General features: G+C 42.9%; 1 protein-coding gene across 5 annotated transcripts in view; it reads right to left on the bottom strand.

The window, feature by feature from the left end:
- Nucleotides 1-25,137, bottom strand: part of lrrc4ba (leucine rich repeat containing 4Ba) — a 175,889-nt gene that overhangs the window by 67,813 nt on the left and 82,939 nt on the right. For 2 of the 5 annotated variants that reach the window (XR_006309755.1, XR_006309757.1), the window contains exon 1: nt 6,308-7,515. The exons of 1 other annotated variant lie outside the window; for it this stretch is intronic. The gene's annotated coding sequence lies outside the window, so the exon portion shown is untranslated. Of the gene's footprint in view, nt 1-6,307; nt 7,516-25,137 lie in introns of those variants that run through there. 2 more of the 5 variants (XM_043679644.1, XM_043679643.1) reach the window with 1 other exon arrangement.

The following is a 25,137-nucleotide window of genomic DNA, read 5'->3' as shown; positions in this document are numbered from 1 at the left end:
CTGACACTTTCCAACCTTTCATTGTTCTGCAAAGAGCGATAGCAGGAATGGGACTGAGAACTGAAGCTGGAAGTCCAAATATAATATATATATAAAATCATTTAGCATAATGAAAGAAATGCATCAAAGGCAATGTGCCCTCACAGGATTGATCTCAGTACTTCACATCGGTGTGAGACTAACTGAGAAGAGTTTTCCAATCGTTTGGCGTTAAGTAGCACATTTTAAACAAAAAAAAATCACACGCTCGTTTTGAAGGAGACGGAGAGAAAAAAGTCCTGCATTGTTCGATCAGATCAAAATGGCTTCACTGTACTATAGAATGGTTTAACACACTGGCAATCTGTAGCTCGCTGTGCTGACAGTGGGCAGATTGTTTATGCTGTGACTGATAGCTGGCTAACTATTTCGAGCGACTACATTAGGAGGATTTGTGCCCTGTGATCTAACAACCTTTTGCTGTCGTGCGGTTTGTCTTCTTTCAGCAGATCCACAGGGCCACCAGCATCACACTCCCCTAGGAGATGTGAGCGACAGTCATAGAAAGCTCTACGGCTAGCAATCCAGTGTGTAACATCTGCTGGCGCCAAGAGTCATCCATGTTGTCGCGTTACGGTTTTGAATAAGAGCCCACTGCTGCCATGATTCACTTCTGATTCACCCTTACTAGACTGAGCCTTGATTCTTAATCCTGCGTTATCAGCTACTGTCTGATCAGAATATGGATTGAGTTCCATCATTGCTGCATTACCCTCCAGTAACTCTGCAGATAATGCGCTGCCGTCTCTTTAGGACTGATATTTCTTCCCCTCCTCTCCTGAAGCTGCTGACTCAGGGACACAAAACCCCAAGACCTTGTTCAAGTGACTTTTCTTCCTCCGAGTCGATCCAGGGCCTGATTGTTCGAAGATCATTTCACTGGTGGACTCCTATAGTGTCGGTAACGGTGCTCCATGCTCATTCTCGCTCACTCATTCTCGCTCACTCATTCTCTCTCTCACACACATATTTAAACATAGGGGTAAGGTACACGCTTTACACCCATACACCATCACTCACTCACAGATTTTAACATATAGTAAACACACACCCATTAACACTCATTCTTATATATTTAAACACAGATGTAAACATACACACCTACATACACAATGGCTCATACAGAAATTTAAACATATATTTAAACACACAACCACATACACCACTGTTCACAATCACAACCATATTTAAACAATTACTTAAAAGGTACACACACCACATGCACACTCAGACATAATCATTTAACCTTACACATCCAAACTTACACGTACACACATTTAAATGTACACTCAAACACATACATACACACTCACTCACACCCACATATCCAATCAGATACACACATAAGCACACACTCAGACCTGCATTTGAACATACACTTACATTTAACTCACTCATGTACCCACACACACACATATTTACACATATACTTAATCACATTAACACACAATCAAACATATGCAATGATTCATTTACACACAGACACATTCACTTATGCACACACACACACGCAATCTCACCCATCAACTCGTGCACACCCTCTCACACAAATGCTCAACTTGACACATGCATTCTCACATAAGTGCTCACACATGCAAACACACACAAACACTGAAGCATGCTGAGACAACACTACACCATTTGACCATAGGTTGCTACTTTTCCTGTTGGTTGGCTCACTCTTTTCATTTTGCCAGTGCTGACTTACACCAAATGTGATACCTGTATCTAACAGAGCTAATTCTAATTGTTGGAAAGACGAGGGAACCTACGGCCTGTGTGGGTGATTTACACATGGATGTTGCCATTAATCAACTGAAATGTGATTCTGTAGACATGAGACTTCAGCTATGACAAGCTCAAGCCACATCACGAAACAAACCTGTCACCACCTTGAACATCAAAATCTTCATTAGATGATCTTTTCTAGCATTAACACAGTGAGAGCATGCATGGAGAGAAGAGTGAATGAAGACAAAGTTACACTGATCAATCCCCTACCTCTCTTGCCTACACAGGAGGGGGCAATGCTGTAGACCTCTCTCTGACCTAATATCATCTTTGTATCTGTGGCTTACCATTGGAAAGCTGTGAATTAACTATAGCATTGCCAAGCATATGAAACAAGAACAGGAGTAGACCATTCAGTCCATCAATTCCACATTTTCATTCCCTCTACAGGCTTTGATTCCCTTGCCTGACAGGAGTCTATCAACCTCTGCCTTAAAAAATTGTTTAATGATCTTGCCTTCATTGCTTTTTGAGGCACAGAGTTTCACAGACCCACAAAATTCTCATCTCTGTCCTAAAAAGGCCATCCAAAATTTTAAAATCGTTTAGATTCATCCACAAGAGGGTGCATTGATGCCATGCTCACCTTGTCGAGGCTCATGATTGAGAATTTTATACATTTTAATCAAGTCACCCTTCACTCTTCAGCACTCCAGTGGAAACAAGCCGAATCTACCTTTTCTCATAAGACAACTCATCTGCTCCAGGTATCAACCAAATATATCTCCTCAATTCCACGTCTCTTTATAAAACCATGATGTCTCAAGTTTGTAGCTTGGAGGAAAATGGAAATTGTGACTTTTTGCTCATGGTCAGAATTCAGGGCATATTGTAGACTGTGCAGCCACAGACAGAGGCCATTCAGTTCTTTGTGCTTGTGCTGACCATTTGAAGAACTATCCAATTCATCCTACTCTCCCTGACCTTTGCCCATTTTGTAGTTTGTAGTTTTCTCCCTTTCAAGTATCAATTTCTCTTTTGAAAGTTATTACTGAATCTGCTTTGAATCCTCTTTTGGGCTGTGCATACCATTTCATAATAACTCATTAAAAAATCTCCTTGTCTTATCTCTGGTTCTTGATGTCAATTATCTTAAAAAGATATCTCTTTTTATTTGCAATTATCCCACCAAGACTCATGACTTGTCACTAAATTTGCTCCAGTCTTGCCATGTGGGCCGAGGAGATATGTCTGCCATCCTGTCAGATAAATTTCCATCCACCTCACTGCCTGGTGCTCCCAATTGACACTCCTCATACTGAAACGTCCACCCCAACTGATTCCTGGGTTGATTGGTTTATCTACTGAAGGAAGGTTGGACAGGTTGGGCCTATATTCATTGGAGATCAAAAGAATAAGAGGTGATCTTACTGAAACATTTACAATCCTGATGGGAGGTGACAGGGTGGAGATTGAAGGCTTGTCCTCCTTCTGGAACAGACTTGAATTAGGGGGCATAGTTAAGTAGTCTCCCATTTAAGACTGAGATGAGGAAAACCTTGCTTCTCTCTATGGGGGAAGATTCAGCAATAATCAAGTTTTAAGTCTGTGGAATTCTCTTCCCCAGAGAGCATTGCAGGCAGAGTTATTGTGTTTTTTTAAAAACAGAAGTAGATAGATTCTTGACTAACAAGAGAGTTGAAATCCCACCCAAATCAGCCATGATATTATAAAGTCACGGAGCAGGATTGAGAGGCCAAATGTCCTACTCCTACTATTAAAATGATCATAAGTTTACCTGCTGAGTGAAAGGTTTAGTTTCCAGACTGGGCTTTCCAAATATCTCAAAGAGGTCAGAAAAGCAGAAGTGAACTAATCCTGTGAGAAAAAAAACGCATCTCAAAATACAAGTAGTGGTGTTCTTGTGGGAAACTTGTTTTCTTGTCTCCTTGGCACTGTTACATCCACAGCCCAATGGGACTGCTCTGAATTATTTTTGGGAGTCATGTCTGGGTACTTCCATGCTTCTTGACATGCATGGCTTTTCCTAAATACTAAAATAATCCTGTTTCTGGGATTTGAGACAGGGTCATGGCGCCAGCAGGTCAGCTGACATGTTTGGTAGTGCAGCAGAAATCCTGTTTCAATGACTTGATCAGCCTAAAACCTTTCCACGGCAGAGACCGGAAAGGGACCAGTTGTGGAGAGCCTCAGATTTGAAACCTCTCCCTCAGCCCCAAGTTGCAATAAATATTTTCTAATCAACCTATTCAGAGACATTATTACAGACCTCTGCAGCAGGTGAGACTTGAACTCAGGTGTCCTGACCCAAGAGATAGGGACAATTAGGCTAGAGTTTTATTGAGTAGGTTGTGTGGTGCTGGAAAAGCACAGCAGGTCAGGTAGCATCAGCTGAGCAGGAAAAAGGTGAGACTTGAACTCAGGTGTCCTGACCCAAGAGATAGGGACACTACCACTGCACTAGTTACATGGTGACCATTAGGCTAGAGTTTTATTGAGTAGGTTGTGTGGTGCTGGAAAAGCACAGCAGGTCAGGTAGCATCCGCCGAGCAGGAAAAATTGATGTTTCGGGTACCACAATGGTGAAAGTGAGTTCTGCAGATGCTGGAGATTAGAGTTGAGAGTGTGGTGCTGGAAAAGCATAATAGGTCAGGCAACATCTGAGGAGCAGGAAAATTGACGTTTCGTTGGAAGGTTTGGAACTGGGATAAGGTTTTTGGGGAAGGGGGGGATGAGGAAACTGGTGAAGTCCACTTTGATACCAAAGGGTTGAATGGTCCCGAGGCGGAAGATGAAGCGTTCTTCCTCTAGGCATTGGGTGGTAAGGGATTGGCGATGGAGGAGGCCCAGGACCTGCTCATGGTGCCTGTATCCCACAGAATAAAAGAAAAAGGTACTGAGGGAACATCATCAGAGATGCTGACATTTGGATGAAATATTAAGCAAGTGCTTTGTTTGTCAAACATGGTTGATGTAAAAGATCCCATGGAGCTATGTGGAAGAAGAAGGGAGTTCTTCCCTTAGTCCTGGCCCAATATTTGTCCTTCATAAAAAAAACTGGTCATTATCACATTGTTGTTTGTGGGGGCTTGCTGTGTGCAGTTTTCCTGTTGTGATGTCTGATCGTGAAAAGCCCTTTTTATGGAAACCTTTATTTTCAATGTCGGGAAACTCAGGCCAATTGTAAAATCCCAACTGGTTCTTCAATTGAAACCTAATGAGAAAGCAATGAGAACTGTACCTGGAACATTCTAGCCCATAATGATCAATCTGTACCTGGTGACGCCTTCACAAGGTCGGATCCCTGAAAAAGGTTCCTCAGTTATTGACTCCCTCACAGTTTACTCACTTCCTGTAGCCTGGCCTCGTACTTTTGATTTTCTATGATTTTTGCAGCCCTGACCTTGGTTTAGTAAAGCCAGGAGAAGGCAAAACAGCAAAACATTCAAATGGTATTTAATTGCCACAAAGGGTTTCCAACTCAGGCGAATTCCTGGAGATACAGTCACATAGCCTCCCATCTTTGCCTCTTGTCTCCTACCATTGAGCACCCAAGGTGCAGATGCTCCTGTCTTCCAATGCACAATCAAAAGGCAAACAGATTCTACCCAAATCTGATGATTCTTGACTGATAATCACACCGCCCTTGCTGCCCCAACTCCGATGTCCAACACTCATGAACCAATAAACTTTCAAAGAAATAATTGGTCTTGAGTTGCTGGGGGCAGTGACTCAGAGATTAATTCCTGAAGACTCTCGGCAATTCTAATGTATTGCCAATGGAACTGCCACACAGTCCCTTTCAACTCAGAATAAACTCCAACTTTATTCACACATCTTACTTGCTGTCTTTTAGCTGTTTCCCCTCCTTACTTCTCTTACACAACTTGGTTCTTTTGTGTACTCTACTCTTTTATTATGTCTGCTCTCTCTCTCTTCATTTTTCTTTCTTCTGTCCTCACCTCCTGGCCCTCTGCATTCTCCATTTCTTCATCCTCTTTGATTCTCTGCTGTCTGCTCTGACCTGCTACTTTTCCTTCTATTCTATTGCTTACTATCCAGAGTGCTGACTGACCCTTAGACACACATTCACTACCGCTTTCCCTTTCGACTCCTTTTCAAACCTCTTATTAGCCTGTGACTCCACAATGCAGCACTCGCTAACTTCTCTGCCGGCCTCGCCATGAAATCAGACAGCTCCGGAAGAGGCCGCTCGGCCCATCGGTGCCTGTATTAGCTCTGCCCGATTCATCTCCATTCTACCGACAAAACGTCTCTCCCCTTCAAATTCCCCTCCCTAATTAAACTGAGTCTTGTCCTACATCTTTTCATATATATAAATTGGAGCATTCTTTTAATAGTCTCCCCTTTTCCTTCATTTTCTTGGCCCCTTTGCTAAGACCATCCAACGCCAAACACTTATAGCCCATGACCCAGAGAAAACAAAAGGAACAAACACAACCACTCTCCCCGCACCCCCACTATTCCATCTTCAGTCACCATGGTTACCACTCACCCGCTCCGAGCTGCTGCTGGTCTCTCATGAAGAGCTTCTTATGTATTCCGCCTCCTTCCATCTCCTCACCACAACAATATCCCCTTCCTTCTCCGCTCAGTCCCAGAGTAGGTGGCACAGAGGTACAGTCGCCGAAACTCACTGGGATTCCCAAGCATTTCCTTCACCAAGTGCCTCCCTGCTCTCCCCCTTCCACCAGCCTTCTCCCCTCCCACCAAATTAAATAAAAATTGAGAAATAATCACAAGAGTCGCGAAAGAAAATCATTCAATTAGGCCTCGATATTCCCAGATCGAGATGGTCCATCTCCCATCTTTCGTTCCTGTTTGAGGTAGAAATGGCATCAGTTACACTCTGATTTTGACACTTGTGTGAACAACTGCAGCATTTTCCCGCTCCTTCGGTGGCTTTAACCGAGTCTCTTGCCCGCCTCTCTTTCCTCTCTCTGGTGTCCCTCTCCCCCCTCCCCTGCCGATTCAGAACCTGCAGTGGAACCCTATTCAACGTGGCTTGCTCTCTCGGCCTTTTGTTAATGAAATAATCTCTTCTTTGTCTAGTTATTAAGATTTCCAGTCACACGGCAGTGCGGGCATTTCTCAGCTGCGAGCTCCTTCCTCTGTGCCCATTCTCTCCCCTCCACCCCCTTGCCTTTTCTTTCTCCGTTAATTTTTTTCTCTTCCTTTTCTCCCTCACTCTCTTCTTCGCTGTCTCTGTCTCTCTAAATCAATGCGCACAGGCTGCAGCAGTCAGCAACACTATTCATTTTCCGTCACCCCTCCTTCCTTTAACCTTCAGACGATTCTTTGCTTCCGAATGACAGGTAGACCCGGGCAGAAATTATTCTTTCCTTATTTTTCTCTTGTGTAGCACCGAGCGATAGCTTCCAGCGTCTTTCGCATCCCCAGTCTACTTGGAACGAGAACATAAAAGGAGAAGAATTTTTCCCGTATAATCTCTGGTTTGCCACAAATTCTCAGTGTCTCTTTCTGGGGAAATAAGGAATCATGTCCACCTGAACCGAGAAAGGATATCCCTCTCCTTCGATGAGCTGAATTGCTCTCTCTCTCTCTCTCCTCACTTCAAGACATAAAATCCAATTACCGAATTACAGACCATCATATTGGCCGATTGGATTAACAAGGTCCGAGAGATGTCTCAGAGCTCGAACTGAGAGACACAGAACCACCTTCCTGCTCCCCCCTACTGGGCTCATGAAAATACAAAAGTAACATATAAACCACTTCCCCACCCCCAAAACGACAGACCCTCAAATTCCTCCCTATTCACTGAGCAGCCAACATTAAACACTGGGCTTGCTATTTTAGTGAATCCCAGCATCACAGGAACAGTGTTTCTGAGTACTGACCCTTAAGCCCTGCAAATACTGAAAGAATTGTCCCTCTTTGTGTCTTTTTTTTAAGAAGTTGAGAAAAGGAAGGACAGTGCTTTGGCATTCCATCCATTGTTGGTGGTGCTCTTGGCTATTGCCTATGTGGTATGTTCAGAAATTCTGGGAGAAGGTTTGCGGGGGATGGTCTGGGTGGCAGAATTGGACTGGGGCTGCAGAATGGGGGGGGGGGGAGTGCAAAAGATTGCCCCCTTGTCAAGACTTGGTGGTATAGTAGTACCACTCCCACATCGATGAGCAGTTCTCATATCAAAAGGTGCCGCTTGTGTGCTGGAAGTTCAGAAAATACAGGTGGCACGGTGGCTCAGTGATTAGCACTGCTGCCTCACAGCACCAGGGTCCCAGGTTCGATTGTGGCCTCGGGCGACTGTCTCTGTGGAGTTTGCACAATCTCGCAGTGTCTGCGTGGGTTTCCTCCGGGTGCTCCGGTTTCCTCCCACAGTCCAAAGATGTGCAGGTCAGGTGAATTGGTCATGCTAAATTGCCCATAGTGTTAGGTGCATTAGTCAGAGGGAAGTGGGTCTGGTTGGGTTACTCTTCGGAGGGTCGGTGTGGACTGGTTGGGCTGAAGGGCCTGTCTCCATACTGTAGGGAATCTAATCTAAACTCATCGAGGAGGGACAATGGTACCTACACAGCAGCCAGTCACATTTACGGCGACGCATCAAGATATTTTTCAGGACTGTCACAAAAACAGAATCATTTAGTGTATTCAACACTGGGATGGACAGACTTATAATCGGTAAGGGAATTAAGGGTTACGGTGAAAAGACAGGAAAGTGGAGTTACGGATTATCAGATCAGCCACACTCTCATTGAATGGTGGAATAGTCAACACTGAACAGCCCATTTCTGCTCCTATGTCTTATGGTTTGAACTGACACTGAATCACATAAGCAGACAACATGGTAGGTGTTGCTCTATGCAGCGAATGGGAGGTGCCTACCCTTTATTAGACTTGCCCTTGCCTTAGGTATTCTGTGGAGGCTTGCATCATTACCAAGGCATCCACTATCCTTTACACGGCGTCTGGGATCTCAGTGAGCAGGGCAACAAAATGGCATCCCTCTTTAGCTATCAGATTGAAGAAACATAACGATCAAATTAGGATATGTTACTCTGAATTGTGAACTCAGTGTCAAACCAGCTACAAATGCAAAATAGAGAGAAAGCACAATAAAGATTGTTTAAAGAAGATTCAGAAAAAAAAACTTCTTAAAAATCTCCAGCCATGATTAAATTCTGAAGGAATAAGACTCCACACTGGTGAATTTTCAGTGCCAGAGTGGTTGTTTGGCAATAATTTAGGGTTAAAAGGATAGCTAAAATAGATTGGCTTGAGATAATTTTTGACGGTGAGTTTAGTCTGTATCTACAACATCAGTGCAGAAGCCTCACATTGTTAGTACATTTGTATATGGAGCTAGAATGTGAGGCAGTTTACAGTTTATGCAAGAGTTATTTAGCTCAGACAGCAACTTTCCAGTTTAACTGTACATTTGCAGTCACTGCAACTTTCTGCCCAATTGGCACATAAACAACTGCAAGTGTCATTCTTCTTAACAGTTATTTATAACATCAAAGTATGACCCAACAAGAGGAGCAACAAAAAGCTCATTTGAACATACAAATTAGGAGGAGTAGACCAATTGGCCCCTCAAACCTGCCCCACAATGCAATCATATCTGGTTTCTCCACATCTACATTGAAATAACCTTTCTTCCCTTTGTTTACCAAGAACCTTTTCACCTCAGCTTTAGAAACATTCAAAAACTTTACTTCCACTGATGTTTGTGGAAAAGAGTTCTGAAGTCTCAGGACTATCTGTGAGAAAATAAACTGTCCTTATTTCTAAGTGAAATGGCAACTCCTTATTTTTAAACAGTGAGCCCACATCTACATTCTCCCATAAGAGGAAATAGTCTTTCCATATCTGTCCTGAAGGCTCCTCAAGATCTTATGTTTCAATGAAGTCATCTCCTATACTACTAAACTCCAGAAGATGCAAACCTCAACTATCCAACTTTTCTTCATAGCTTGATTAAAGTGGTAGATTTTAAGGAGTATTTTTAAAAAGGAGAAAGAGAGGTAGAGCAGAGAAATTTAGTGAGAGATGTCCAGAGTTTAGGACTTTGAAAGACAAAGGCATAGAAACCAATAGTAGGGAAAAGGAAACTGAGTGTTTAGGAATAGGCTAGAGTTGGAGGAGAACAGCAATCTCAGAGGTTTACAGGGCTTAAGTGCATTACAAAGTCAGTGAGGAAATGCAGTTCTGAAGGGCTTTGAAAATAAGGTTGTGAGTATAAATATGGGAAGTGGAGTATATGGTGCTCCAGGATGCTCCAACAGCAGAAGACTTGTCATCTATAGGCAATATCATACACCATCAAGGAAGAAAAGCCAACTGGCTCCAGATTTGATGTGAATTTTTCAGCTTAATAGGATGGGTAACAGTGTGGAGAGCAAAGTCTGTTCAATTGCTACTAGACCAAGATAGACTCAGGAAGCATTAAATAGTGGTCAACATTCTTGCCTGTGAGAGAAAGATATAGATCAAGTGTCACTCTTGAGATTTGAGCACGTAATCCTGGTTCACAATTTGTCCACTATGGAAGCAATGCTGCATTATCACATATGCCATCATTTGGACCAGATGGCGAGACAAATCCCTGTCGGCCCTCTCCCATGGTTGTAAAAGAGCACTATTTTGAAGTGCCAATGGTTCTCTCTGTGATGTCCCAGCCCAGATTTATTCCTCAGGCAATGTGCAAAGAAGAAGAGCTGGTCATTTTCTTCACTGCTGTTTATGTGTGCTTACTATGTGCAAATTGGCTCCACCTTTCATACTTTTAATAAACACTGCACCTCAGAAATACTTCTATTGGCCATAGCATGGTCTGTATCATTGAGAAAGGTGCTACACAGATATCACTCTTCCCTTTTTTGACTAGTTCTCCGCTGTGATCACAGACATGATGCCCTCCACAGTCAATTATACAGACAAACACATGGAGGGCAGATGGAAAATTCAGACATCCCATGCTTCAACACCTCTTGATATCTCTCTCTAAACCCCTTCCTACCACTACTGCTTTCCACATGCCTCTGAAGACTCCTTCTAAACTTTCACCTGTGACATTGCCAATCAGTCATCTGTTGAAATTAACTTATAACATCTTACTACACTTTTCTTTGTTGTTCAATAAAGTCCCTTATGACGTTTGAATGCAAATGTCTTTGTCAATGGAATCAGTTACCAGCCTAAATCAGTCAAAGATAGAGGGGAAAAAAAATCACCATTTTTTTTCAGAAAGAAGATAGGGGATCAAATTCAGAAAACACCTTTACAATACCAAATATTTTCAGCACAACCATACACTAAATGTTTTACTTACTTAAGAAGCAAGAGCTCACATCACCAGTACCTTATGAGGAATATTTTTCATTCCTGGCATTGAGTTTGACTGCATGTTAGATTTTTATGAGGTCCCTTGCCCTTAAGGCTGGTATGTTAATTCTCCATGACTTAACAATTAAACGAAAGGTCAGGTTGGGGAGAGGGGAGCATTTTGCACAAAATATGCTGCAGGTGAGGCCTCACTTACATTTGAGAGACTTCTTCACACAAAACCGGGGATCAAATCCGTGACCTTCCAAAATTGATAGCATAACATTGCAATAGCAGAGAACTGTAACCTGTCAGGGATATGTTAGAAGCAATTATTTTGTGGGTCGGACAGTGTAGCATGTTGGTAGGGATGCTGGCATTGTAATGTGTGCATCATACCTGCTTTCCCACTAGATAAAGAAGCCGGACAGAATCCCTGTTGTTTACAGTCAAGTGGCAGACTCAATATTAGTATTAATAATAGCTTGGTGGAAAAATGGCTCATCACCTAATATGCCAGAGAATGACTCAGAGGAGGAGAAGAGGTACACAGTTGAGCTCCTGTCAAACAATCCCAGGAAAGGGCAACATGAGGTTAGATACAGAGTAAATCACACTCTACACTGTCCACATCAAACATTCCCAAGACAGATACGGTGCATAGCTAGATACAGAGTAAAACTCTCTACACTATCACCATCAAACACTCCCAGGACAGATGCAGCATATGGCTAGATACAGAATAAATCTCACTCTACACTACCCATCAAATTCTCCGAGGTAAGGTACAGCACAGGGTTAGATACAGAGTAAAGCTCTCTCTACACTATCACCATCAAATACTTCCAAGACAGGTACAGCGTGGGGGTTAGATGAAGAGGAATTTAACATTTGTTGTCCCATTGTGTAGTCCCAGACTGGATATAGCAGTGTTTTGCTGCCCAGGGTCCCTCTATGACAGCTCAACTATTGTTTAAGAATTTCTCTGGTCCCCATGTATAATGGAAGTGAAATTGTGTTAGCAAAGATTTCTTCCATTTTAAAAGAAATGTATTTGCAATTTTCCGAGAAAGATACTACAGTATGTTATTATAGAAATTCTTACCATTCAACTACATAAAGTTTCTTGTCCTAATGTAACTCAGCCCCACTCTCAGAGGAGCATCCTGGTATGCTTCACTGTCCATCCTTACAACAGTGACTACACTTCAAAAAGTACTTCATGGCTATAGTGGGTGGCATGGTGGCTCAGTGATTAGCACTGCTGCCTCACAGCACCAGGGACTTGGGTTCGATTCCTGCCTCAGGCAACTGTGTGGATTTTCCTCATTCTCCCTGTGTCTGCATGGTTTTCCTCTGGGTGCTCTGGTTTCCTCCCACAATCCAAAGATATGCAGGTTAGGTGAATTGGCCATGCTAAATGGCTCATAGTGTTAGGTGCATTAGTTAGGGTAATTAAAGGATAGGGGAATGGGTCTGGGTGGATTACTCTTCAGAGGGTCGGTGTGGACTTCTCAGCCCAAAGGACCTGTTTCCATACTGTAGGGAATCTAATCTAAAGAGCCTTTGGTTGTCCTGAACTCATAGAAGGCACTCTGTAAATGGAAACATTTCTCTCTTATTGAACCAAGATGAGACTGTGCAATTTCATTTCATAGAGAACCTTGACAGCTGAGTCACATTGCATCCACTCAGGTTCATTTTAAGCTCAGGGAAATGAGATGTCAGTGTTCCACTCATCCATATCATCCAGGTTCCGATTACTGTAGTGAAACAGAGCTGACATATCATGAAATGAGCTGGCCTGTCTAACTTTCAGACTGTAGGTGAGTTGGTTGCAAATTTGTCTTTGAGTCAGAAAGTTGTGGATTCAATCCCCACTGAGGTCCTGAGCCCAAAAATAGCAGAATCCCTACAGTGTGGAAACAGGTCATTTGACCCAACAAGTCCACTCTGACCCTCCAAAGAGTAACCCACCCAGAACCATTCCCCTACCCCATTACTCGACATTTACTCCTCACTAATGCACCTAATCTGCACATCCCCAAACACTATGAGCAATTTAGTATGGTCAATTCACTTAACCTGCACATCTTTGGATTGTGGGAGGAAACCAGAGCACCTGGAGGAAAACCATGCAGACACAGGGAGAATGTGTAAACTCTACATGGACAGTTGCTTGAGGCTGAGTCGAACCTGCATCACTAGCCTGTGAGGCAGCAGTGCTAACCACTGAGCCACTGTGTTTCAGTGCTACATGATTGGAGACGCTTGTCATTTTTGGCTGAGAGGTTAAACCTGGGCCAACTTCTTTAAATATCCCATGGCACTGTCTCAAAAAGAAGCAGAGGCATTCACTTTGGTCATCTGGCAGATATTAATTCTTCAATATCACAGAAAAAAAAACAGATTCTATCGTATTTTTACATTATTGCATTTCGGGGAGGTGGTGAAGTTATGGAAATGTCAGGGACTAGTAATTCAGAGACCTAAGGGCTATGTTTCCATTGTCATATGTGGCAGCAACTGCTGAAACTGGAAGTCAGTGCTGGAATTGGCGTGCCCGTCGGTGTGCATGAACCCTCAGAGTAGCTGAGCAGCTTACCAGGATCATTACCTATGGGTACAAGTGCAACTGGGATAGCTAGTGGGATTTAACTTCAACGAATCAAATCTGTAATGAAAAGCTAGTCTCGGTAATGGTCGTGCCAGCAATCATTGATTGTTATAAAAATCCACCCAATTCACTCGTGCCCTGTGGGGAAGGCGATCTGACATCCTCATCCAGTCTGGTCTAGATGTGACTCCAGACCCATTATGATGTGGTTGACTCTTAGTTGCTCCCTGAAATGGCTGCACAAGCTACTGTGTTCAAGGGCAATGAGGCACAGCCAACAAATGCTGGGCATGCCAGTGATGCTCACATCCCATGACAGATCGTAGAAAGAAAATTGCTGTTTGCAGGAGATTGCAACTTGGCTGCTTTGCTTTCCACATTACAATAGTGACTACATTACAAAAAAAAAAGTATTTTATTGATTTTGAAACACCCTTGGGTATTTACAGTTATGCAAGGCACTGATAAATGCATTTGAATGTCTAATTGATGGAGAGAGAACAACACTGGGTACCCGAAAAATGAATGGAGTATAAAAATAGGGAGGTGTTGCCATAACTATACAAAGCACTTGTCAGATCACAGCTGCAATATGGTGAACAGTCTTGGTGTCCCTATCAAAGGAAAGATATACTAACAATGGAGGCAATCCAGAGAAGGTTCACTCACCTGATCATGGGTATGGAGGGATGGTATTGTGAGGAAAGATTGAGTAGGTTGGACTTGTACTCAGTGGTGGTTAAAAAGATGTCATTTTTCAAACATACCAGCTTCATGAGGAGCTTGACAGGGTAAATGCAAATGTTTCCCTTTGTGGGAGGTCTAGAACCAGAGGGCGTAAGCTCAGAGTAAGGAGTCATCTAGATAGAATAAAGGTGGGGAGGAGGAATTTCCTCTCCCAGAGGTTAGTGAATCTGTGGGATTCTTTACCAGGGATGGTGATTGGGACTGGGTAGTTATGAACATTCAAAGCTGAGATACACAGATTTTTAATGAGTAAGGGAACCAAGCTTTACAGGGAAAAGAAGGAGAGTAGAGTTGAGGATGATCAGATGAGTGGTGATCTCATTTAATGGCAGACAAAACTCAATGGGTTGAATGGCCTATATCTGCTTCTACATCTTATGGTCTTACAATCACAATCCAGCATCCCAAGATCTTCCTGTCATTCAAAACTTGTTCTTGGAACCCGAATCATCAATCCACAAAACAATCAGAACAAAGGTCACCACTTCAGCTTGCAGAATAACAATTTAATTTAATAATTTATTTTTATGAAGCAAGAGGGAAGAAACCTAAGTGTTCTAAGATATTGGCAGATACAGTTTTTGATTGTTTTATGGAATAAATCTTGCTGTTCTAAACCCAAACACTAGTGTGATCAACTAAACGTTTTATGGCAAATCAGTGCAAGAATTCACATGCCTCCAACTTCTTTAAAACAATCATAACAATTTATAGCACAGGAAAAATGGTTGCTGATTTATTGGCAAACTGGCTCTGTTTGGCTGAGGCATTATCGTGGAGATGGGTTTCCTCAGAGTGCTCTGGTTTCCTCCCACAGACCAAAGATGTGCACATCAGGTGGACTGGCCATGCTAAATTGCCCATAGTGTCCAGGGATATGCAGGTTAGGTGGACTAGTCAGGGGAAATGCAGGGTTACAGGGATAGGGTAGAGGGGAGGGTCTGGGTAGGATGTTCCTTAAATAGACAATAGACAATTGGTGCAGGAGTAGGCCATTTGGCCCTTCGAGCCAACACCACCATTCATTATGATCATGGCTGATCATCCACAATCAGTATCCTGTTCCTGCCTTATCCCCATAACCCTTGATTCCACTGTCTCTAAGAGCTCTATCCAACTCTTTCTTGAAAGTATCCAGAGACTTGGCCTCCACTGCCTTCTGGGACAGATCATTTAATTTAATAATTTATTTTTATGAAGCAAGAGGGAAGAAACCCAAATGTTCTAAGATATTGGCAGATACATCTTTTTATTGTTTTATGGAATAATCTTGCTGTTCTAAACCCAAACACTAGTGCGATCAACTAAACGTTTTATGGAACAGTGGCAAAACATGTGCCTCCAACTTCTTTAAAACAATCACAACGATTTATAACACAGAAAAAATGGTTGCTGATATATTGGCAAGTTGCTCTGTTTGGCTGAGTCATTATCTTGGAGACGGGTTTCCTCAGAGTGCTCCGGTTTCCTCCCACAGTCCAAAGATGTGCACATTAGATGGACTGGCCATGCTAAATTGCCCATAGCATCCAGGGATATGCAGGCTAGGTGGATTAGCCAAGGGAAATGCAGGGTTACAGGATAGGGTAGAGGGGTGGGTTTGGGTATGATGCTCCTCAAAGGGGCGGGTGTGGACTTGATGGGCCGAATGGCCTGCTACCACACTGTAAGGATTCCATGTCGAGAAAACAATGGGGCATGATAGGCTCCTCAACCTCCCTGATAACCAAAAAAAATCTACAGTTAGATGTGATTTTGTGAGTGATTTGTTGAAGAACATGAGTGTGTTAGCATTGACACAAACAACCAATTTTTTGTAATGAACTGAGGTCGCAATGCAGCTCATTTACACTTGCTAGAAGTGACATGCATTCGTACACAAGGATCCACGCTCTGCAAACAAATAAAAATGGTTAAGCCTTGCACTATTTTTGAATTACTCGGGAGCATGTGGAGCCCATAATTCCCTGTTGCCATCTCCATGGCAACAATTCAGCCAATCAACACTGAGATGCCAACCAATGGGTATTCTTTTCTTCTGTAATATAAATTGTTGTAATCATTTGAAATTCAGCATTTTTGTGTTTGTTCCAATGAATGCAAAATGAAAACCTTCAGCAGCGTACTTCTCTTTTCAAAGATACTCAAGTTGTTGTGAAGTGAACAGTCCAACTGGAACAATCAGATACAAAGAGAAAGAGAAGGGTTTAAGGGTCATGTAGATATAGGAGAGAGAGAATATGATAGATTTGAGTGTAATTACTTCCATTCCCAAATGTATCACGTGAATATGAGTATTCATATCTACTTCCTTTGTGTTTGGCAGCACATAGCGTAGCTTCATTTAAATAGTGCCAGGATCATGTAGAGAAGGTCAGGACCATGCCTTAAATATACTCCAGAACAAACAGGTAGCATCATTAAATCGCAGCTAGGAGTGCAAGTTCAATTTCCATTTCTGATGATCAATTGCATCTCTGTGCCTATATCATCTTCTTCCTAAAGGGCTATTCTTCTGAACATGCTCGGCAGAATTCTGGATCTGTAAATGCTGCCATCTCTTCCGCGTTATAATCCTTGCTTGTGAGGAATGGCAGGCTGTGTTGGTGCGGGTAACACTGGGTAACACCCTTTCTTCTTAGTCACAAGAGGGTGAGATCATTCCAGACACTGAGTTCATGGTATATGCTGACATCCTGGTGTCAGTACTGAGGGAGTGCTGCACTGTCAGGTATGCCACCTTGTGGATGGGGCATCCAATCAAGGTCACGACTCACAGGTGGATGCAAAAGGCGAGTGTGAAAATGTCCAACAGAGTTCTGTCTGGTTTCCAAGCCAACATTTAATCTCTCAATTATCGTTGTTGGCTAGGAGGAAGTGAGGACTGCAGATGCTGGAGATCTGAGTTGAAAAGTGCGGTGCTGGAAAAGCACAGCAGGTCAGGCAGCATCCGAGGGCTTGCGCCAAACGTCAACTCTCCTTCTCCTCGGATGCTGCCTGACCTGCTGTGCTTTGCCAACGCCACACTTTTTGACTATTGTTGTTGGCTGTCCCTCAACGGGAAGGTGATGTTTACTCAAGGTTACAAATATTGGCCATGGCTCCATTGACCAGCAACACAATTAACAGATTATGTGATCATTATCACAGTGTTTGTAGAAGTTCACTGTGAACAACATGACTGCCATCTCTCATACATTTCAACAGTGACTGTATTCAAAAGTATTTAACTGGCTGTGAAGGGCTTGCTGTGGGGTCTTCTGAAGCTGTAAAGGGCACTACATGAATGCAAGTCTTTATTTTCCTCTTGGTGACGTCCACAGTTTAGTTTTGATGTTGGACCTACTCTTTCACTTAACTAGGTGACTCCTGGGATAAAGTGGTTTGTCTTATGAAGACAGATTGAGCAGGTTGGGCCAAAACACATTGAAGTTTAGAAGCATGAGGGATGTAGATGTTGAAGATTTTAAGTAAGTCTTGTCAGGGTTGTGCTGACAAGATGCTCCCCCTTTTTGGGGAATCTGGAACTAGGAGGCATAATTTAAAAGGGGCCTCCCAGTTAAGATGTGGAAGTACCGGTGTTGGACTGGGGTGGACAAAGTTAAAAATCACGCAACAGCAGGTTAACGTCCAACAGGTTTATTTGGAAGTACAAACTTTCAGAGCGCTGCTCCTTCATCAGTAGCTAGTGGGGCAGGATGTAGGACACCAAATTTATAGTCCTATGATTCTGCCCCTCTAGCTACCTGTCGAAGGAGCAGTGCTCCAAAAGCTTGTATTTCCAAATAAACCTGTTGGACTTTAACCTGACATTGTGTGATTTTTAACTTTGACCTCCCAGTTAAGATGGAGAAGAGGAAGAATTCCTCCTCTCAGTGGATTTTTAGTGTTTGCAAACCTCTTCCCCACTTGCCAATAAAAATATTCAAAATCCAACGTTCTTGACTGACAAGGGTTATAGGATCAGAGAGGAAAGTGAGAAATTAAAGCCATGATCTTATCAAATAGGGAGTAGACTCAAGGGGCCAAATGGCCTTCCCCTGTTTCTGATTATCTTATTTTGTTTTCTTTCCATCTGGCGTGACTGGACAATGATCAGGAACGGGAATCTTTGCTTAATTCTTCTCAATGTGGCTGAAGTGATAAAAGCAAACAACATTACTTTTGAGAACAACAACAAAGAAAACTCTCCTTCAAAGTAAGTTTTCTTGGTTGCTGACAGACAACATTATGAACAAATGTCAGGACCTTTTCCAACCACTTCTTGTAATCCTAGTATTTTGTAGGAGAGAGCACAGGCCTTCTGTATTGTTTAAAGAGTGAAAAGGGCATTAACTTGTTTCAGAGACAGCAATCCTAGCCATCCCTAAGGATGTAATAGCTGCCTCAAAGGATCTCATTACTGGCTCTGAGGGTCCCATTACTGGCTTCTTGCCTCGGGGCAGTTAATGGCCATTATATCTCAGAAAGATGGTATTATAATCTCTTGGGATGAGTGGTGATTGCAGGAAATCTGAAGTAAGACTAGTGAATGAGGCAAAGCTATCAGCAAGACACTCAAAGCATGACACTGTTAAGTTCAGATTTCCTTTTTCCTTCACTTGACCAGTTCCATTATGGAAACCACGAAAGGCAAACACTGAATGTTAAAGATGAAAGGAGTTGAAGAGATGAAGGAAGTAGGAGGGGGCTTGCACAGAGTGTAAAGAAAGGGTTGAATGGCCTGGTTTTGCACTGTGAATACTGAGTTTTCTTAGAGCAGGGTCCAGGTGACTGATCTTTGATCCCAGGATATTCCTGGACAATCCTGAAGGATGAGCATCAACTTGCACGGTGTTGATGCCTATTTTTGTGTTCCCCTTCACTGGCTGCAACATCACCGACATAAGTATTGCTTAGATATTTGACCCTCAAGCAACATCACTGAAATAGATAACCTGTTTATTATCATGTTTCTGTTTGTGGAATCTTGCTCTTTGCAAAATGGCCACCATCTTTCCTTTACAGAAACATAGGAACAGGAGGAGCTCATTCAGCCCCTCAGTCCTGTCCCACCATTCAATGAGATCTTGGCCTGACTCGGTATATCCTGAAGAAGGGCTTATGCCCGAAACGTCGATTCTCCTGTTCCCTGGATGCTGCCTGACCTGCTGCGCTTTTCCAGCAACACATTTCCAGCTCGGTATATCTGCCTTTTGCCCATATCCCTTTATACCTTTGCTGTACAAACATTTATATATCTCAGATTTTAAATTAACAATTGATCCAGCATCCACTGCTGTTTGTAGAAGAGAATTTCAAATCTCTACCACCTCATCATTCTTAGACTTTGCCCCCCTGTTCTAGGATTTCAACCAGTGAAAATAGTTTATCTTTATCTATTCTGTATTTTCTTAGTGATATCTTGAAGACTCCAATCAGATCACCTCTTAAACTTCTAAATTCTGGAGAAAACAGGTCTTTTTTGTATAATCTCTTTTCATAACTTAACCCCTGAAATCCTAGTAGCATAGAACACAGACGATAGGAGCAGGATTAGACCATTCAGTCCATCGAGCTGATACACCATTCAACACAATCATGACTGATTCTCTATCTCAGGGCCTGACACATGCTGCCTCTTGACCTGTATAGCATCTGGAAACCTATCATTTTTTTCCTTAAATATATTCAGTAACTTCACCTCCATTACCTTCTGTGGTAGAGAATTCCACAGATTCATCATCTTCTGATGAAAGAAATGTTTCCTCATAGAATCCCTACAATGTGGAAGCAAGTCACTTGGCTTATCATCCACACCTACTCTCCAAAGAGCATCTTCCCCAGACCCACCCTATTCCCATAACCCCACATTTACCATGGATTATGATACTAATTCACCTAACCTGGACATCCCTGGACACTAAGGGCAACTTATCACGACCAATCCACCTAATCTACATATCCCTGGACATTACAGGCAATTTAGCATGTCAATCCACCTAACCTGCACATCTTTGGACTGTGAGAAGTAATTGGAGCACCTGGAGGAAAGCCAAGCAGACATGGGGAAAATGTGCAAACTCCACACAGACAGTCACCCATGAGCAAAATCGAACCCAGGTCCCTGTGGGCACTGTGAGACAGCAGTTCTAACCACTGTGTCACTCATATCATCTAAGTCCAAAATGGGCTATCTCATATCATGAGGCAATGACCCCTTGTTCTGGACACTTCAGTGAGGAAAACATCATCCTTGTATTCTATCTATCCAGGAGGAGAAAGTGAGGTCTGCAGATGCTGGAGATCAGAGCTGGAAATGTGTTGCTGGAAAAGCACAGCAGGTCAGGCAGCATCCAGGGAACAGGAGAATCGACGTTTCGGGCATAAGCCCTTCTTCAGGAACCGAAACGTTGATTCTCCTGTTCCCTGGATGCTGCCTGACCTGCTGTGCTTTTCCAGCAACACATTTCCAGTTCTATCTATCCAGCCCTAGCAGAATTTTACACATTTCAATGAGATTTCATACAACACTAGTTGAACTTCAAGAACTAATTGACTCTAAAGTTGAATGAAACTTTCTAGTATTAAACAAAATGAACTCAGATCCTGAAGTAATAGGGAGGATTCTTCTTGTTTCATACAGATTATATGGAAAAGATAAATAAATAAAGGCTATAGTTAAAAGGTGCTTGCCATCAACACCATCATAGATCAGTTGGGCCGAATGGCTTGCCTTAGTACAGTAACTTCTATGTGACGCTCTTTGGGAGACACCTGTCACTATGACACTGCTCTTGAAAGTCAGCTCAGAATGTAGGGCTGCCTTCAGAATTGGCTAGGGGTTTCCAGGACTTAAAGATTAATCTCCAGGTTTCTGCTGTGTGAAATCCTGGGCAAAAATCAAAGGGACCTTAAAAAAGATTGCTTTTTGTCATTTTCTTTGAACATTTCTCTTTACTGGATAGAAAAATATTGAAAATGGAACGAACAAAAGTTGTTTGGCTGACAATCAAACATCATCCATTTGGACGCTGGGTCTTTTTGCTTTCCAGTCACTGTGGAAAGGCAGTGTCACACAAGGATGCAAGCATTCACTAAACAATGACTGAAGCATGGGGCGAGTAATATGAGGAAACCTCCAGGATTACATACTGAGGGGAACAGAGTAGTATTTGAATTTCACCAGTGATCATACTTTGCTGGCATGAGAAGTGTCAAAGAAGTTTGATTTTCCACATGGTAGCATTCATGGACTTTAGGCATGAAAAATGACAACAGCAAATTGATTTGGGTGCAGCCTTTAATGCAGCCAAACATTCTTTCACAGGAAGGCTATCAGGTGAGATTTGACACTGAACCACATAATGAAACATTAGTTTAGATGAGGGGTTACTGGGCTTGAAACATTGACTCTGCTTTCTCTCCACACATGCTGCTGAGTTTCTCCAGCAATTTATGTTTTTGTAAGGAGACATCAGAGTTGTCTTATGTTTCTTGGTCAATATCCTAATACAGAGGAACCTCGATTATCCGAATACCGATTATCTGAAAATCGGATTATCTGAAGGAGATCTTGAGGTCCCGACAGAAACATTACATCAAAGACGTGTGTTCAACACTGATCGTGTCTGTTGTTTACACTGATTAAAAGTGCTGCTGAGAACAGTCCTGAACTAAAGGGAGCGCAGGCACCATCTCTAAATGACCAACCTCCCACCCCTTCTCTCTCTCTCTTCCCACACTTTCCCTGGTGTTCTATTCAGGCGTGTACCATAAACCCCCCCTTCCCCAGATAATATCTCTAACATTGTCCTGTACAGGGCAGAGGTGGAACCTGTCAAAATGTTGCAGTAAAAAAGTTGTGTGTGTGTGGCTGTGTATGTGCTCTTTGGAGACTACCTCCAAAAGGCAGTAGCAGCAGCAGCAGTCTTGTTGTTGGTGTCCACTCTGGCTGACCCAGAGAGGGGGCGGGGCGCGGAGATTGGCGGCAGGCGGGGAGCAGTGTTGGATGGGTCCGGGGTGTGGGTGGGGGGCGATGCTGGACAGGATTTGGGGCGGGCGGGGGCTCATGCACTGCCTGATGTCTTGAACAGGGAGCAGCCTTAATAGAAAACTCCAAACCCCAGAGGAGAGGCACTGAATTGATTAACCGAATAATCAATTATTCGAATGAATTAGTGCCCGCCCATCTCGTTCGGATAATCGAGGTTCCTCTGTATACCATTAAGAGACACAGTATGACAATCAACCATTAAAATACATTTTATGGCATTATTACTACATGTAACCAGCTGTATATGGATCACATATTCCGTCTTGACTTGGACCACTTGAAGCGTGACATGTTTGAAGTGTGCTGCTCTGTGTAACATAATAGCTTAATGTTAGCCAAGAAGCTGATATGTCTCAGTTTCTGTAGAATAACTAATTGTGATAAAATTCTGTTGGATTCTTCAATATCACAATATCCATCCTCATATCTTTTTTAATATTACAAGGGATAACCTAAGCATTGCCTTAAATATCGTGCTGGAAGCAACCCCACATCAGTAAAGGTAGACGATAAAAGACTGGATCAGCAGATATGTTCTACGACAGCAGAGGAGAGCAAGGCGAAGAGGCTGAAGAAGGAAATTAATTCCCAAGCTTAAAGGTATGGCACCAATGGAAGAAATTAAAATGGCCAGAATGGAGGGGCAATGCCAAGATGATGATTTATTGTCGATTGTACTCTACAATGAGCAACACAGTAAAATACAGTGAAAGGCTTCAGCTCTCACCACGATTTGCCACTATTTAAATATTTTAAAGATAAAGCTGAAAGAAAGTCCATTGCATTCCATCTCCCCCCACCTCCCGCACCACCACCATGAGTTTTGAACCCTGAGGTGACTGACCAATGACACCTGCATTGCTGCCTGTATCAGAATGACTAATGTCAGAGTTGCCACTCTTCTAGCACCATCTCTTCGTTGCTGGATCTACCTTGCTGACAGGTCGCTGATGCTGGCTCCTGTGCTGGACCCATACTCGCCCCATAACCGGGCGCCCCAGGCTCCATAGCTGCCACTGCCTCACCGATAGCCAGGAGACCCCAGCTCTGAGAGGCCTGTGGGGCTGAAGGAGGTTTCAGAGATGGAGGGGCTTTCAGGGATGGGAGCAGTGAAATCATGGAAGGATTTGACAGTAAGGTGGAATCTTACAAGGATCTGAATGACGTGGGCTATGCGAGAAATGGGTTGGACTCATGTGATAAGTCCATGAGGCCTTGCTTAATGTCAACTTGTGGTATCCTTTCTTTAAGTCCTAAGTGTTGAGGTGAGAATCTCTTTAGGCAACTACATTATGTTCCTGATCCAATAGTACATGTTTTCCAGATGCAGAGTGGGACAATTCCTTCATTGAGGAGTCTTTGTAAATACAGCTCTGCTGAGGTGACATCCTCAGCTACTTGAGTATTCCTCATCTTTTACTTTATTCTTTTTTATATTCTTTCACAGGATATGGGTTTTGCTTTCTACTCCAGCATTTATTGCTCAGCCATAATTACTGAGGAAGTGGAAACGAATCACCCTCTTGTATTGCTGCATGTACTTGCACAATGCTATTAGAAATAGAGTTCCAGGATGTTGATCCAGTGACAAATAAGGAATGGTGATATAGTGTAGCATTCCCAAGTATCTTCTAAGTGGTAGAGGTCACAGGTTTGGAAGGTGCTGTCTGAGGAACATCGGTGAGTTACTGCAGTGAATCTTGTGAGTGGCACACTCTGCTGCTACTGAGCACCTGTGATGGAGAGAGTGCATGCCTAAGATGATAGATGAGTTGCCAATGGGCTGCTATGTCCTGGATGGCGTTGAGCTTTTTGTGTGTTCTTGGAGATTCACCCTTACAGCATATGTAGCGTATTCCATCACATTCTTGTGCCATGCCCTGCAGATGAGGATAGACTTTGGTGAGTAAGGTGGTGAGTTACTCTCCCAAGCTCTTCTGCCTTGACTTCATGGTGAGGACTATTGCATATCTCCTGAGGGGTTGGACTCAGATTCACCTATGTGTATATGCAAGGCAGTTTCTGAAGGATCACACCATAAGTAAAATATAATCAAATCAGGATCAATGAAGATTTGATGATGTTATTTCAGTGGCTTCACATTTCTTCTCATTAGTATAGTGAGAATAGAAAGAATCATAACTCATCTCTCAGGATGCTTTAGATGCAATCAATTACATATCAAGTGCAACACTACAATACAGTTTTAAAAATAGGATCTGAGTGGAGACCTTTCCTCCTTCCAAGGTGAAGAGGCTCACTGGTCTTTCTTTCTGAAGCAATTAGTTATTTTTGGAGATGCAGGACTACTTTTGCTTTTCCTTCCATAATGATCCATCTCTTTTATTCTTCATATGTCAATGGAGACTCTTTGCAAGCGTTTTTCAGCATAATTTTCCTTAGGGGATTTTTTAATGTACTTGTGGGATGTGGACATCGCTGGCTGGCCAGTATTTTTATTGCCTGTCCTTAATTGCCCTTCAGAAAGTGGTGGTGAGCTGCCTTCTTGAACTGCTGAAATCCACGTGTTGTAGGTTGATCCACAATGCCCTTAGGGTGGTAATTCCAGGATTTTGACCCTGTGACAGCGAAGGAATGGCAATATATTTCTAAATCAGCTTGGAGGGGAACATGC

This window comes from Chiloscyllium plagiosum, chromosome 39 (assembly GCF_004010195.1).
Source record: "Chiloscyllium plagiosum isolate BGI_BamShark_2017 chromosome 39, ASM401019v2, whole genome shotgun sequence".
Lineage (NCBI taxonomy): Eukaryota > Metazoa > Chordata > Chondrichthyes > Orectolobiformes > Hemiscylliidae > Chiloscyllium > Chiloscyllium plagiosum.
Note: the sequence above shows the minus strand (reverse complement) of the source record. Positions and strands in the feature narration are given on the sequence as shown.